The sequence below is a fragment of the Natrix helvetica genome, assembly GCF_964273705.1.
Source record: "Natrix helvetica genome assembly, chromosome: 1".
NCBI lineage: Eukaryota > Metazoa > Chordata > Lepidosauria > Squamata > Natricidae > Natrix > Natrix helvetica.
Window position 1 is genome coordinate 360,057,087 of NC_138548.1, and position 14,331 is coordinate 360,071,417.

General features: G+C 43.8%; 1 long non-coding RNA gene across 1 annotated transcript; it reads right to left on the reverse strand.

The window, feature by feature from the left end:
- Positions 1 to 3,135: 3,135 nt before the first annotated feature.
- LOC309398418 lies at positions 3,136 to 10,812 on the reverse strand. The gene is made up of 3 exons (XR_014176402.1): positions 10,787 to 10,812; positions 9,500 to 9,720; positions 3,136 to 5,198 (listed from the first exon to the last, which is right to left on the reverse strand). It is a non-coding gene; the product is annotated as an uncharacterized lncRNA (long non-coding RNA).
- Positions 10,813 to 14,331: the final 3,519 nt, after the last annotated feature.

Consider the following 14,331-nt stretch of genomic DNA (forward strand, 5'->3'; position numbering starts at 1 on the left):
AAGAATGGCCGCAGGATTTGGGCTTGGCTTGTCTAAAGAAAAGAAGGACTAGGAGAGACATGATAGCAGTATTCAAGTTTTATACAATACAATACAATACAATACAATACAATACAATACAATACAATACAATACAATACAATAGTAGATACAATATACAATTCAATACAATGCAATAGTAGAGTTGGAAGGGACCTTGGAGGTCTTCTAGTCCAACCCCCTGCCTAGGTGGGAAACCCTATACCGTTTCAGACAGATGGCTATCCAACATCTTCTTAAAGATTTCCAGTGTTGGCTTTTCCAGCAAGCCGGCCTGGCCTATTAATTTTAACTTATTTTAAATGTTTTTTTTAAAATTCGTTTTGTTTTTTTGGATGTGGATTTAAACTTTTTTAACTTGGGATGTGTGTTTTTTAATGTTGTACGCCTCCCTGAGTCCTTTTGGAGAAGGGCGGCATATAAATCCAAATAAACCAAACCAAACCAGTGTTGGGGCATTCACGACTTCTGGAGGCAAGCTGTTCCACTGATTAATTGTTCTAACTGTCAAGAAGTTTCTCCTCAGTTCTAAGTTGCTTCTCTCCTTGATTAGTTTCCACCCATTGCTTCTTGTTCTACCCTGTGGTGCCTTGGAGAATAGTTTGACTCCCTCTTCTTTGTGGCAACCCCTGAGATATTGAAACACTGCTATCATGTCTCCCCTAGCCCTTCTTTTCATTAAACTAGACATACCCAGTTCCTGCAACCGTTCTTCATATGTTGGGGGGGGGGTCAAACTATTCTCCAAAGCACCAGAGGGCAGGGCAAGAAACAATAATTGGAAACTAATCAAGGAGAGAAGCAACCTGGAATTAAGGAGAAACTTGCTAACAATGAGGACAATTAACCAGTGGAATAGCTTGCTTTTAGAAGTTGTGGGTGCTTCATCACTGGAGGTTTTTAAGAGACTAGACCCATGATGCCAGAGGTGGCTGCAGAGCCCTCTGTGGGCATGGACACTGTCGCCAGCTGCTCCTCTGGCTGCCAGCTGGTTTTTGCCGGCGCTGTTTTCCAGGCTGCTTTTGGGCCATTTTCAGGACATTTTGGGGCTGTTTTTGCCCCCCCAAATGGGCGAAAAATGGTCTGAAGAGTCCGAAAAATGACCCGGAAACCCCCCCAAAAAAATCCAGCCAAAAAACAGGCATGCGTGCACCGGCCAACTGGTCTTCAGGTTTCTGGACCTCCAGCTGCCCAACACGCATGCATGTGCTGGAAACCAGAAGGCAAGCTGGCTGGCACACACATGCGCCCTGGCCAGCTGGTTTTCGGATTTCCGGCGCACGCCCATGTATCTGCATGCAATACAATAATACAATACAATAGTAGAGTTGGAAGGGACCTTGGAGGTCTTCTAGTCCAACCCCCTGCCTAGGCAGGAAACCCTATACCGTTTCAGACAGATGGCTATCCAACATCTTCTTAAAGACTTCCAGTGTTGGGGCATTCACAACTTCTGGAGGCAAGCTGTTCCACTGATTAATTGTTCTAACTGTCAGGAAATTTCTCCTTAATTCTAAATTGCTTCTCTCCTTGATTAATTTCCACCCATTGCTTCTTGTTCTACTCTCAGGTGCCTTGGAGAATAGTTTGACTCCCTCTTCATTGTGGCAACCCCTGAGATATTGGAACACTGCTATCATGTCTCCCCTAGTCCTTCTTTCTCTTAAGCTAGACATACCCAGTTCCTGCAACCGTCCTTCATATGTTTTAGTCTCCAGTCCCCTAATCATCTTTGTTGCTCTTCTCTGCACTCTTTCTAGAGTCTCCACATCTTTTCTACATCGTGGCGACCAAAACTGAATACAGTATTCCAAGTGTTGTGAGAATTGGAGAGATTTCTACCTCTGGCACGATGGAGCTGCCAATTTTTTAAAATTTGTATATCCACCTACCCTTTCCCCCCCAAAACTTTAAAAAACAATAAAATTATTTTGGGGAAAAAATAAACAAAATAGTAATAGGTTTTCCTGCTTGAGAATGGGGCTGCACTAGAAGGCCTCCAAGGTCCCTTCTAGCTCATGCATTCTAGTCAGGTGTTTGGATGGGGTCTGCTCCTAGACCAGTGTTTCTCAACCTTGGCAACTTGAAGATGTCCGGACTTCAACTCCCAGAATTCCCCAGCCAGCTGGCTGGGGAATTCTGGGAGTTGAAGTCCGGACATCTTCAAGTTGCCATGGTTGAGAAATACTGTCCTACACAGTGCTGAAGCAAATATAATTTCCAAGTTTTTTCTCTTTGGTCAACATGTCCTTCCTTCCTCTCTTCTCCTCCTAACTCAGCCAGAATTTCACATTCCTTCTGGTTCCTCTCTCAGAAAAAGCCTCGGGGCAAAACCTGTCATCCCATTTCACAGACAAAGCAAGTGTAACTGCACAATATTTCAGTTTCGACATCCCTGGGCCTTTTGTCAAGGTTTACTTTACTTTAGTTTATTGATTAGCCCATAGGCCACATCAAAGGGCAGCATTCCAAACAAAAATTATTATTATTAAAATTCAATCAAAATAAGGTAAAACGAGACTGGAATGGAATACAATTTGAAATGAGATTGGAATGAAATAATTTGACAAGATAAATACAAATAAATAAATAAGCTCTTGTGACTCCCTGCCCCCAACCTACATTTTGTCAAGATTATTTAAATTTACAACTGGAACTGGAGGTTGTGTAGCCAGTCAGAACGGTTACAGTTGATTGATTGAAGAGGGCTGGCCCTGCATGAGGCAATCTAAACTGTGATTGGTTGTCTTGAGTGAAAAGGGGGAGGTTCCTTGTTTCCCGCCTTTTTTGCCCTGTGTCCTCTCTGTGATTTACCTCATGGTTCTGTTGTTTCACTTGATATGATCCTGTTTGCTTCTCCTGTTTACTGTAAATATATTTATTTATTTATTTTTAAAAAACACCCGCACACAAGTTCCTGTCAGGGTCTCCGATTCCATTTGGTCACCGGTTGTTGCAAATTCCCTGATGCAAAGGTGCTTTTTTTTCAAAGAGGCAACTTGGCTTTTTTTGGCTTTTCTTGGAAGATGTTTCGCTTCTCATCCAAGAAAGCTGGATTGAAAATGCTTTCAAAGAAAAACCACAATGTCCAGTTGCCTCTTGAAAAAAGCACCTTTGGAATAACCGTGGCCTGGATGACTTGAGAATCTCCCTAGGCAAATTCCCTGACACATTTCACCCCCTTTAGCTTACAAAGCAAGTACAGGGAGTCCTTGACTTAGGACCACAATGAAGCCCAACATTTCTGTCAGACAGCAACCTTAAACTATGATTATCTTTCAGCCCAGGAATTGAGCCAAGCCTTCATTTAGCATTCTTCACCACTGGAGTGAACAGTGTAAGAAAAGTGCACTCCGGAGAAATTAAAATGTGATAGGATAGTGTAAATTCTTTTATTAAGGCTGGACAATAGACTAAAACATTTTTTTTCCAAAAAAAAAATAATAATAATCTCAGGCCAGATGATTATGTACTTTCATACAGTTCCCATGAAAACAAAACTTCAATGAAACGTTTTATTTGACAACCCTAAACAGGATTTCATATCCCAGTTCAGAGCTCCCTTCGGTCACTGTGTGAAATGCCTGGTAAGGTGTGACCTCTGAAAAAAGAAAATGTGTCCCTGCGTTGTTCACAATTCAAGAGGTGTATCTCTGCTATGGACTTTCTGATGCATTTTTAGCTGTGATTTGCAACAAAAGGTTTTCTCACACACCCCGCCCACTTGTGAGGCTACTCTCCAGTGTGATCTCGGTTGTGCATATGAAGGTTGGGCAAAACCTTTCCCCCAATCTGAACATTTCTATGGTTTTTCTCCAGGGTGCATTCGCTGATGCTTCGAAAGAGTATCTTTCCGAGAAAAGCACTTATCGCACTCCGAGCACTTAAAGGGCTTCTCTCCCGAATGGATTTGGCTGTGACTTGTAAGGTGAGCTGACCGCGCAAATGTTTTCCCACACTCTAAACATTTATAACTTTTTTCCCCCGTGTGAATTTTTATATGATTTCTAAGGTTTGATGTGGTACGATAAAATTGTCCGCATTCGATGCATTTAAATGGCTTCTCCCCAGTGTGAATTTGCTGATGTCTCCAAAGTACTTCCTTATAAGCAAAAGATTTCCCACATTCTATGCACCTGTATGGCTTCATGCCTGTATGGACCCTCTCATGCACTGTAAGGGTGTGTTTTCGGGAAAAGCACTTCCCACACTCCAAACATTTGTATGGCTTCTCCCCTGTGTGGGTTCTCTCATGATTCTGCATGTCTTTTCGTGTAAGAAAACCTTTCCCACACTCCCCACATTTATAGGGTTCCTCCCCTTTGTGACCTTTCTGATGTCTCCGAAGTTCAAAAGAATACATAAATCTTCTCCCACATTCTGGGCATTCAAAGGGTCTGTCTCCGGTGTGAATTTTTTGATGTCGCCCCAGGGTTGATTTACTGGAAAAGTATTTCCCACATTCGAGGCACTTTACATTTTTCTCCCCTCTGTGTGTTTTCCAATGATTCCGAAGAGCTGAACTCTGGGTGAAACAATTTCCACACGCAAAACATTTGTAAGTTTTTTTCTTTTTCTCCCCTGTGTGTGTTTTCTCATGACTAAGAAGATATGTTCTCAGGGTGAAACATTTCCCACACTCAAAGCATTTGTAAGATTTTATTCCTGAATTCATCTTCTCATGGGCCCAAAAACCTGACTTCCGAGAAAAGCTCTTCCCACATTTCTCCCCCGTGTGAATTCTCTTGTGGTCCCTGAGAGTGGATTTTGCACGGAAAACTTTCCCACATTCCAGACATTGATAAGGGTTATCTCCAGTATGGATTTTCTGATGTTTCAGAAGTTCTAACTTTCGTTCAAAGCATAAGTCACATTCCTCACATTTATAGGGTTTTAGTACACCTTCCAAACTTTGACTGGATCCGCTTTGAAAATGCATCTTTCTGTGGGTCAAAAGGTGGGGCCAGCAAGCAAAGGTTTTCCCACACTCTGAGCATATATGAGTTGTTTGGTGGTTTTCTGGAGTGTTGCTTGTGTCTGACGGGAGAGCCAAGGGTTTCTCACGTTCCATACTTGTTGGTGGCTGCTGCCTTGCACTGATTTTCTACTGTTTGTGGTAATCGACTTGTAGGTAAAGGTTGGATCACAATATTTTATTTCTGTGAGGAAAAAAAAGAAACAGAGAATAATATTTCCTTTTGAGAAAGATAGAGCATCATAAAATCTGAGATTCGGAAGGGACCATGAAGGCCTTCCAGTCCAACCCTGTCCAGGACCACAGAACACCTGGACAAAATCTCCAGTGATGGAGCCCCCACATCTCTTGAAGGCAAAATCTTCTGTTGTTGTAGTTGTTAAATGATTTTGTGTGTTGTTAAGTGAAGGAAGACCCATGGAAGAACTGCACGGGTACCTGAAGGGGATAGGGGAGACCCTGGAGATCCAGTGCAGGCCACACATCAGTTAAGAGAGCTGCAGCCAACCCCAGAAGCCTCAGTCACTCAATGAGGCAGAAATGCCAGAGTGGTACCTTAAGTGGAGGTCTGCGGTCTTCAACCATCTGCCACTGACCCCAGGCCTGGACTTTAGCCCATTGTCACTGGTACCACTGAGAAATGTGGCCTTAATCCCCAGACTGGGTGGCCTTTACAACCTTGCACCATTTTCCAAGCCGCATGGTCCATATGGTTTCTAAGCAACATGGACCAAAGCATCTTTAAGCTTATCCAGGACCCCCTCAAGTCAAGCACGGACTATGCTGGGACTCTGATGGTCTCCCCTGCTGCCACCCCCCCACCCCCCAATACAAAGCTGTGCTTCTTACCTGGGACTCCATCCACTTAATGACCAGTGAAATCACTTAACCCCAACAGTAAGTGCAGAATTACACTAATTGAACAAAGCCATCACATGATATCTCACACAAAGTGGTCACACAATGACCACTCTGCTAAACAAGCAAGTTTCCAATCCCAATTGTAATCGTAAATCAAGGACTACCTACAGGCAACACAAAAGATTAAGGCATCACATAAGGAAAAGAGGAGGAAAGGGGTTAGCATAAGCAACCCATTTCCTTTCCCACTTTCTTGCTTTTTCTGATTATTCCACTTATGAGCTTCATCCCATCATGACTAATTCATTCTGGCTTCCTTGTGACACATTGGCTCTCCCTGCATGGATCCGTTTCAGGGCTCAGTCTCTTCCTCTTAAGAAAACCATGCGACTCTCCTTCATGCTGTTTATTTATTTGTTGTTTAAATTTATTTGCCACCTATCTCACCGAGGGGGTACTCTGGGGCACCTACAACAGTAAAAACATTAAAATGAATATGTGTAAACATAACAGTATCTACGTAATGAACAATAGGATAAACAATGAAGGTACAGTAATATCAAATTAAAAGTGGACAGGGTAGGTGAGTGGGTGAAGAGTGTAGGGAGTAGGTGGGGTTTGCTTCAGTCTAGCAACCTCCTCCAATGTGATACTCCGTCATTTGTTTGGGGGTTAAGACAATATCATCTATGCCAACGCTCACTCCTCTAACTGGCCCACAGGGGTCCTTTAGTAGGAAGTGCCACACCTGCCTTGGGCAACAAGGGAAGGGGACAAAGCAGCTGCTGGCTTCTCCATCAAGAGTTTCCCTAGGGGGCGAGAAGCTGGAAGCACCACGATGAGAATGGTTGGGGTTGGAAAATAGCAGAGCTCTGACGGGCTCTGCGAAAACCCAACTGGATAAACCACTGCGAGGGACCTGCGGGTCAGAACTGTTCTGGAGGAACAGGGGAAAAAGAAGAAGCATCTTGACGGCCAAAGAGGAACTGGCAGTTCCTCAAAAGGTCCAAGATAAAGTTCTTCAAACTGACAGCGGAAGTGGCAGCGGCCACATAAATGGCCGCTTCAAAATCAGGGAAACCGGACCAGACTATTTGAGCAGGAGAGGTGCTGAAACAAAGTGTTGGACCTGGGTGAAAGAGTGATCAACCCAAGGTAAAAGAACTTTAAATTTGGATTAAAAAAGAGACCCGGAGCGGAAATTTGGCAGACGGGGGATTTAACAGAGAAAAAAAAAGAAAGGGCGGAGACTAAAATGGAATGCCCTAGATCAGGGGTGGGGAACTGTGGCTCTTTTGCGACTTGTGGACTTCAACTCCCAGAATTCCAGAACCAACATAGCTGCCTCAGGAATTCTGGGAGTTGAAGTCCACAAGTCGCAAAAGAGCCACAGTTCCCCACCCCTGCCCTAGATGATTTTTATTCCCAAATTTGGTCTTGGAAACATTAAAAATAATAAAAGAACTGGGGGGGGGGGATTCCTTTCTTTCTTTTTCTACTTTTTTCTATTTTTTTGTGGAATAAATACGGATTTTGACAGCTATTGACAGCTAGCGGACTAGAACACATTGCCTATGGCGGAAAGTAAGACATCTACTGGTGAGTAGAGGATAGTACAAGACTAAATAGAAAATAACAGAAGAAAGTACAGCTGTAACTTGACCTTGATTGTAGCAAGATACAGATACTTTGAAGGGTATGAAACAACAAGGAAGATTTGTTTTTGCAACAGTGTTGTGGATTGGACTTGCTATCTCATTGGAAGAGAAAAAAAAATTAAAGTGGAATTGGACTTTAGCAATTGGAAATAAGAAAGGAAAAAAGAACTTTAAGTAAATGTGATATAAAAGAAAAAACTTAAACAATTTGTTAAATTAACTAAGCAGACACTATGGAATTTTGGATACATGATGAATTACTTGATATGTTAAAAATGCACATGAAACGCTAAATGGGAAGAAAACAGTGGAAACTCAAAGGGAACAACTAGAACAAGGAAAAAGAGAAAGAAAAGGGACTAAATGAAGAACATACTATAGAAGAAAAAGAGATTGAAAAAGAAAAATACTTAGATGATTGTACTGGGATTTACAGTTACATACTGAAAGGAGACAAGAGGGAAGTGGCCCCAAGAAAGGGAAAATTAAATAGCAAAGGTGAGATTAATGGGGAAAGATGGGAGGAGGGAAACTGGTGAGCGATACTAAAACAATAGAATTAAAAAGGAGAAAAAAGATTGGAAAGAAAATATATAGAAATTTCAACAAGAAAAAGAAAAAGGTAGGTAAATGGGTGGAAAGAAGAGAATATAACAGAAGTGAAGTTCCTGAGAGACTAATAGAAAATGGTTGAAAGGAGGAAAGAAGGAAAAGGATTTACTAGTAAAATAGGATGAAACTTGGTAAATATAGCCATTGGTATACAGTCAATATGTGAGGGAAGTAGATTAATACTATTAATTGTGGATAATTAAATAAATGAAATGTTTACTATATAAAATTAAATTTGAGGATATATGCTATCAATAGTAAAGCAGAATAATAGATGAAAATGATATGTTTGATTAATTTGGAGAGGCAAATAATGATATTGTTTATATATTAAGAAATTAAAACTAAGCGGGAAAATATGGAAGAAAATAAGATGACTGAAATGTGAAATGAAAATATGATGTAAAATGAACTATGCGAATAGAATAGTAGAAGATGTAAAGGGGGAAAACCCGGACAACACTTTGTTTATAAAAGAAGTTAAAATATGTAACAAAAAAATTAAAAAAACTTTGTTTCAAATTAAGAGTTTCCTTGGGGCCACATCTGCTTGTCTGATGCCCTGAGCACAACCAGGTCCAACCAAAAAGCTGTGCATATTAGAAGGGGCAATTCAGCCAGGCCATCCTAAAAGAGACAGCCCCAGAAGATCAGACAGAAAAGGAAGAGGGGAAAATGGCTCTGATTTAACAATTTCATCCTTCTCCAAGTGCAACAGCCAAGTTACTCATAAAAGGACCATGGCTGATCAAGGCAAATAAAGCTATAGGGGGCTTCCCCAAAGTGAAATGGAAGACCCAATTTGTCATCCTAAGCAGCCCTGAACTTTAAAAAAAAACCTGAACTGTGACATAGTTTAATGCTGGGATAAATTTGCCCCAAATCCCCATTAAAGGATCCAGAGAATTTCAATTAATGTTTAAGCTTTAGGTAGAAGGCCTAAGTGCTTCAGCTTACTAAACTGTAACCGTAAGTGCATTATGGGACAAGGCACAAACAAGAAAAGTTTGCACACATAATCGCTAAAAATGTATTGCTGAAACAAGACGCAGTTTGGGCTCAGACAACATTTCCCCATGGAGAGATAGGATAAAAGCTGGACAGCAACAGCCCCACCTCAAGCTGAGTCCCCAGGCAGCCTCTTCTGGCTTCAGGGGTGCATGCATCCAGCTATTGCAACTCCCCCATTCTGTGGCCTTCTGACCAGGCTCCACTTCCAACTCCACCAAGAGTGGCTTCTTCAACAAATATTGATTAAAGGAATTACACCTTCACTCAGCATCTTGGTAGCATTGCCGTTTTGACAAAGAAAGATGAAAAAAACTTATCCCCAAACCAAGATTTATTTACTCACCTTTAAATTTATAGTTAAGAGGTCTCTGGGTTACTTGTTCCCCCTCTGAGTCAAGGCCAGGGATGACCTTCACCGCTGACCAGTTAAATATTGCCTGACCAAATGGCCCTTCGTGCACAAAGCTGCTTCTCCAACAAGCCACAATTTCCAAATTCTCTAGAACGCAGTACCAGACAAGTTTGGTGGGCTCCGATCCAAGAGCAACGCTAGTCTTTTGTCTCCTGCAAAGACAAGTGAAAAAGGTTCAGATGTTGACATTAATCTATAAATGACCTGGAAGAGATAGGATAAAATACAATACAAACAATGGAGAGAGAATCGTGATTCAAGAACATCTTGGTAAGCCAAAATGGAAGAAACCAGCAAGATGGAAGCCCAAGAAGAACCAATGCATAGTTGTGAGTAGAGAAAGTCAAAGGCAGGTGAGAGAGATCAGGTGGGAAAGAGCATCAGTGAAAAGGGCTGCTCTTTCCTGCTCTTTTTGGAGGCTGCAAGGCCATAAGAATTCCAGGCATCCTGGGACCTACAGCTACTTTGGACAAACATTTTGGAAAATATTTACAATTATGTAAGGCAATCTTCTGGACATCAGCTTGTCCTATCAGCTGCTCACAAGATCACCCTCAAAACGTCATTAAAGTTTGTGGGTTCTAAAACATCTACCCAGGAGGGGCTGCCCCATCATAGCCTCTTCTGGGCAAATCTAGAAAACTATAACATTTAGAAATTATACACAGCTTTTTAAAGCAGAAGCAAAGTAAACGTTAGCATAAATCAAACTATTTCATTTTTAGCCTTTTTCCTTTGAGCTCAAAGAAAGAGGATATCTTGTAGATTAAAACAAGAGCTCAACTCAACTAATTTAAACTAAATTTTCTTTCCCCCAAACCCTCCCCTCCCCATTGCCAGGAGACCAGTCTGTGTTAAGACCACTTTACAAACCTCAGTAAATGGTTTAAAGCTCCGTTTATTTTATTTTTTAAATTGCACTTGCGCGATATACATGCTCAGATAACTCATAGAGAGACCTTCTGAAAGCAATCTCCCCAAAACTCCTTCCCGGATCCACCCGGATCCTCCCGGGGAGCCTTGGCCGGGCGAGGAGGGGGCAGATCCAGCGCGGGGACGGAGCCCCCTTGGCACACCTGGAGGGAAGGGATGGAGCCGATCCCTGCAGGCAACGCCAGAGCCGAATCTCCCCCAGGAAAACCCCGAGAAGCCGAAGAGCGGGATGCGCAGCTCCCTTCCTCCCGGTAGGGAGATCTCCTGGAAGGAGAACAGCCTTACCTGAGAGCGCGGAAGAAAACGGAGACCCAGCCAGTGGGAGGGGCTTCTGCTCTCCACTCTGATTCCGCTTCCGCCTTGTAAGCCACGCCCCTTATCGAAGCTTCGGCTCCTCCCCGCACCCAATTTCCCCTCCCAGCTACGACCACGTGCAACGAAACCGCTTCTGTTTTTCCGTTGGGCGTCGGTGTCGAGGTTTCTTCTGCTCATTTCTTCTGCTCATTCCTCTGCACGATGGAAGCGCCCGCTTGTATGTGTCCATGGAGAAGCCCTATTTAGTTTTCTTTGTTTTCGGAACTGCGTTCAAAGTGCCATTAACGAGAAGCAATGTACAGTTACCTTTTGTGGTATTTTTACTTTTTTGGTGTTCCTTCCTAACTGGATAATAAATGTTTAATTTTATTCCCAGGATCTTTTAATTCATCCGTCATCAAGTTTTACACTGATCTGTAATAGCCACGGGTGCAGAGATTACATGTTGACCATCGTGAGAGTTTAAATTGGGTGGAGGTCTCTGAGCATGGATGAATTTTCTCACATTCTTTGGTTTCCTAATCCCCAGAGACCCCAAGACAGTTTGGGGGAGCAGCCAAAAACGGAAATAAGCCTGAAAATATTGCCAAGCCACTGGAAAATAGAAATGATTTAATGTTTTATTTCTATTGCTGCTTTATTATTTTTGCAAATAACTCAAGGCAATGAACACATTCAACACATCTTCTTCCTCTTATTTTCCTCACAACCATCCTGTAAGGTGGGTTAAACTGGGACGGGCCTAAGGTCACCCAGCTGGCTTTCGGGACCAAGGTGGGATTGGAACTCACAGTCTCCTATTTTTGAGCTCTGGCATTAACCACTAGGATAGTGATGACAAACCTTTTTTCCCTTGGGTGCCAAAAGTGGGCGTGTGTGTGAGATAGTACACATGTGCGTGCCAACACCCATAATCCAATGCCCCACCCCGCAGGCCCCACCCTTTGCACATGCGCACGATCCCCTCCTCTACCACCACCCCACTTGTGCGCGACACACCCATTTTGGTGCTAGCAGGCCTCACCGAAATCTTCTGGGACCAAAGTGGCTTTGGGGATGGCTTTAACTCTCTCCTAACAGAAGATCAGCACCCAACTTTGATTTGAAGTGGGAGTCGCTCCGGCTTGGTAGTCATTTGACCAGGTGGGCATGGCCAACTTATAAAAGTGGCGAAACTCACTTAACAACGCTCTTGATTAGCAACCAAAATTTTGGGGTCAATCGTGGTCATAAGTCCAGTTTCTTTTTCTTTCTTTTTTCTTGTCTTTCTTCTCTCTCTTCCCCTTCCTTTCTTTTTCTTTCTCTTTCTTTCTTTCTCTTTCTCTTTCTATGTCTCTTCCCCACCCCATCCCTCTCTCTCACACACAGACACAGACAGACAGACACACACACTCACACAGACACATACATGGTCTAGCTTTCCCGGGGAGTTCTGCGCGGATGTGCCTGGCAGCAGCAGGGCAGCAGAACTTTCTTGGCCTCTCCACAATCCCAGAACTGTGCCGTGACAGGGAGTTGTCCTGCTGAGATGTGCCTGGCAGCAGCAGCACACACCCTGCCCTTCGGGGGCTTGTTCCCCCTGCCAGATCAACTGCGGTGGCACCAACAGACGGCGGGATATTCTTCCTTTCTTTCAGTGGAGGGAGAAGGAAGAAAGTACTCTGGGAAGGGAGGTGGTACGCATGTGCAGCAGCCCCTGGGCATCTGTCTGACCCCTGACCTCCCAAACTGCCACAGCCACCGCCGCTTCCCCTCTCAGCCCCAGAGCAGCTGCTGCATCTCCATCAAGGGCTGCCAGCCCACCCACTGGCCAGGCTGGACGCTGACTTTGGCATGCAAGAGGGCATCGGGGACTGCCGGGAAGGCCGCATGGAAGGCAGCCAAGCATAGCAGCACTGCTGGGAAGGAAGTAGTCTGCTAGGTCTCTTCCCCGCAACCGGCCAGCCTGGACATGCTTGTCTGCCTTCCACGCAGCTTTCCGCTTGCCTACCTTAGCAAGTTGGCCATGGGGCCACCAAGTGGAAGGCAGGCAAGCATGGCAGGGCTGCGGGCCACAGGGAAGGGAGTAGGGGAGGCAGGCTGGAACGGTTGAAAGTAGAGACTGGGTAGGGTGATTGAGCACTGACTGAGTACCAGTTTGGGGGCGTGGCCAGCTAGCAGTCCCTACTGGTTTGACCACCAATGCCCAATGTCCACTACCAGTTACTCCTGATCTGGTCCAAAATTTGTAATGGTTTCCAATGTTTTGTTTTCAGGTAAAACTTTTCCCACACTCCCCACGTTTATATGTCCTCTTTCCTGTGTGCCCCTTCTAGTGTCTACAAAGTTCAGCAGAATCCACAAATCATTTTTCAGGTTCTAGGTATCCATAGGGCAGGGGTGTCCAAACTTGGCAACTTTAAGACTTGTGGACTTCAACTCCCAGAATTCCCCAGCCAGAATGCTGGCTGGGGAATTCTGGGAGTTGAAGTCCACACGTCTTAAAGTTCCCAAGTCTGGACACCCCTGCTTTAGATTAAGAACAAAGAGAAAAGGTCCTTTTCCGGGTTGGGGGATCCTGAGCTCAGTTCAAAGCAACTTAACTTTCCCCCCTTTAAATTCCCTCCCACCCCCCAAGCTGAACGGGGGAGGCGAGGAGCCTCTCTGGGGGTTTCCCTTCCATCCCCCCCATAATCCTTAGGGAAAAAGTTGCCAAGTTTGGACACCCCTGCCATAGGGTCTCCTCCAGTCTGAAGTCTCTGATGTCAAAATTAGGTGTGACTTTTCAACAAAACATCTCGTCTTTTTGCTATTACATAATTTTACATCATCAGCGAAGAGGATGCAGCTGCTTTTAATTTGATCACATAGATTGTTGATGTAAAGCAGAAAGAGTGTGAGCCCTAAGACGCTGCCTTGGGGGACACCCGTTAACTGGTGCCGGGTTTGATAGAGCCCTCCCTATTTTGACTCTTTGTTGCCTGTTGGAAAGGAACACGGCTATCCACTTGTGCAGGGATCCAGAGATGCCGTAAGAACTTAGCTTTGACAGTAGTTTGTCGTGCACTGCTGAATCAAAGGCTTTTGTATCTACTGCTTTACCCTGATCAAGATGTGTGGTCCAGATGTTTCTGCAGTCTAGGAGTTGCAGATTATAGGACTTTTGTTTTCGAAAACCAAAGTGTTTGTCATATAGCAGGTTGTTTGTCTCTAGGTGGCGGGTGATGGATTGGTTTATAATCGATTCCATGACTTTACATGTGATGCAACACAGGGGGATTGGTCTTTAATTTTCGACTAGATGAAAGATTGGTATAAATATTTTTAAACATTGGTATAACCATTGCTACTGACCATAGGTTGGGCAGGGAGCTGGTTCGAAAAGATACCTCTTAGATTGTGCATAGTGGCTCAGCTAGGGCAGTAGCAAGCTTTTTCAAAAAGTACATAGGTACATAGTCCATTGGAGCCAGTAGATAGGGATGGATTTAGGTTTTGTAGAGCCGTTTCAACATTATGTAGTGTAAAATCAATTT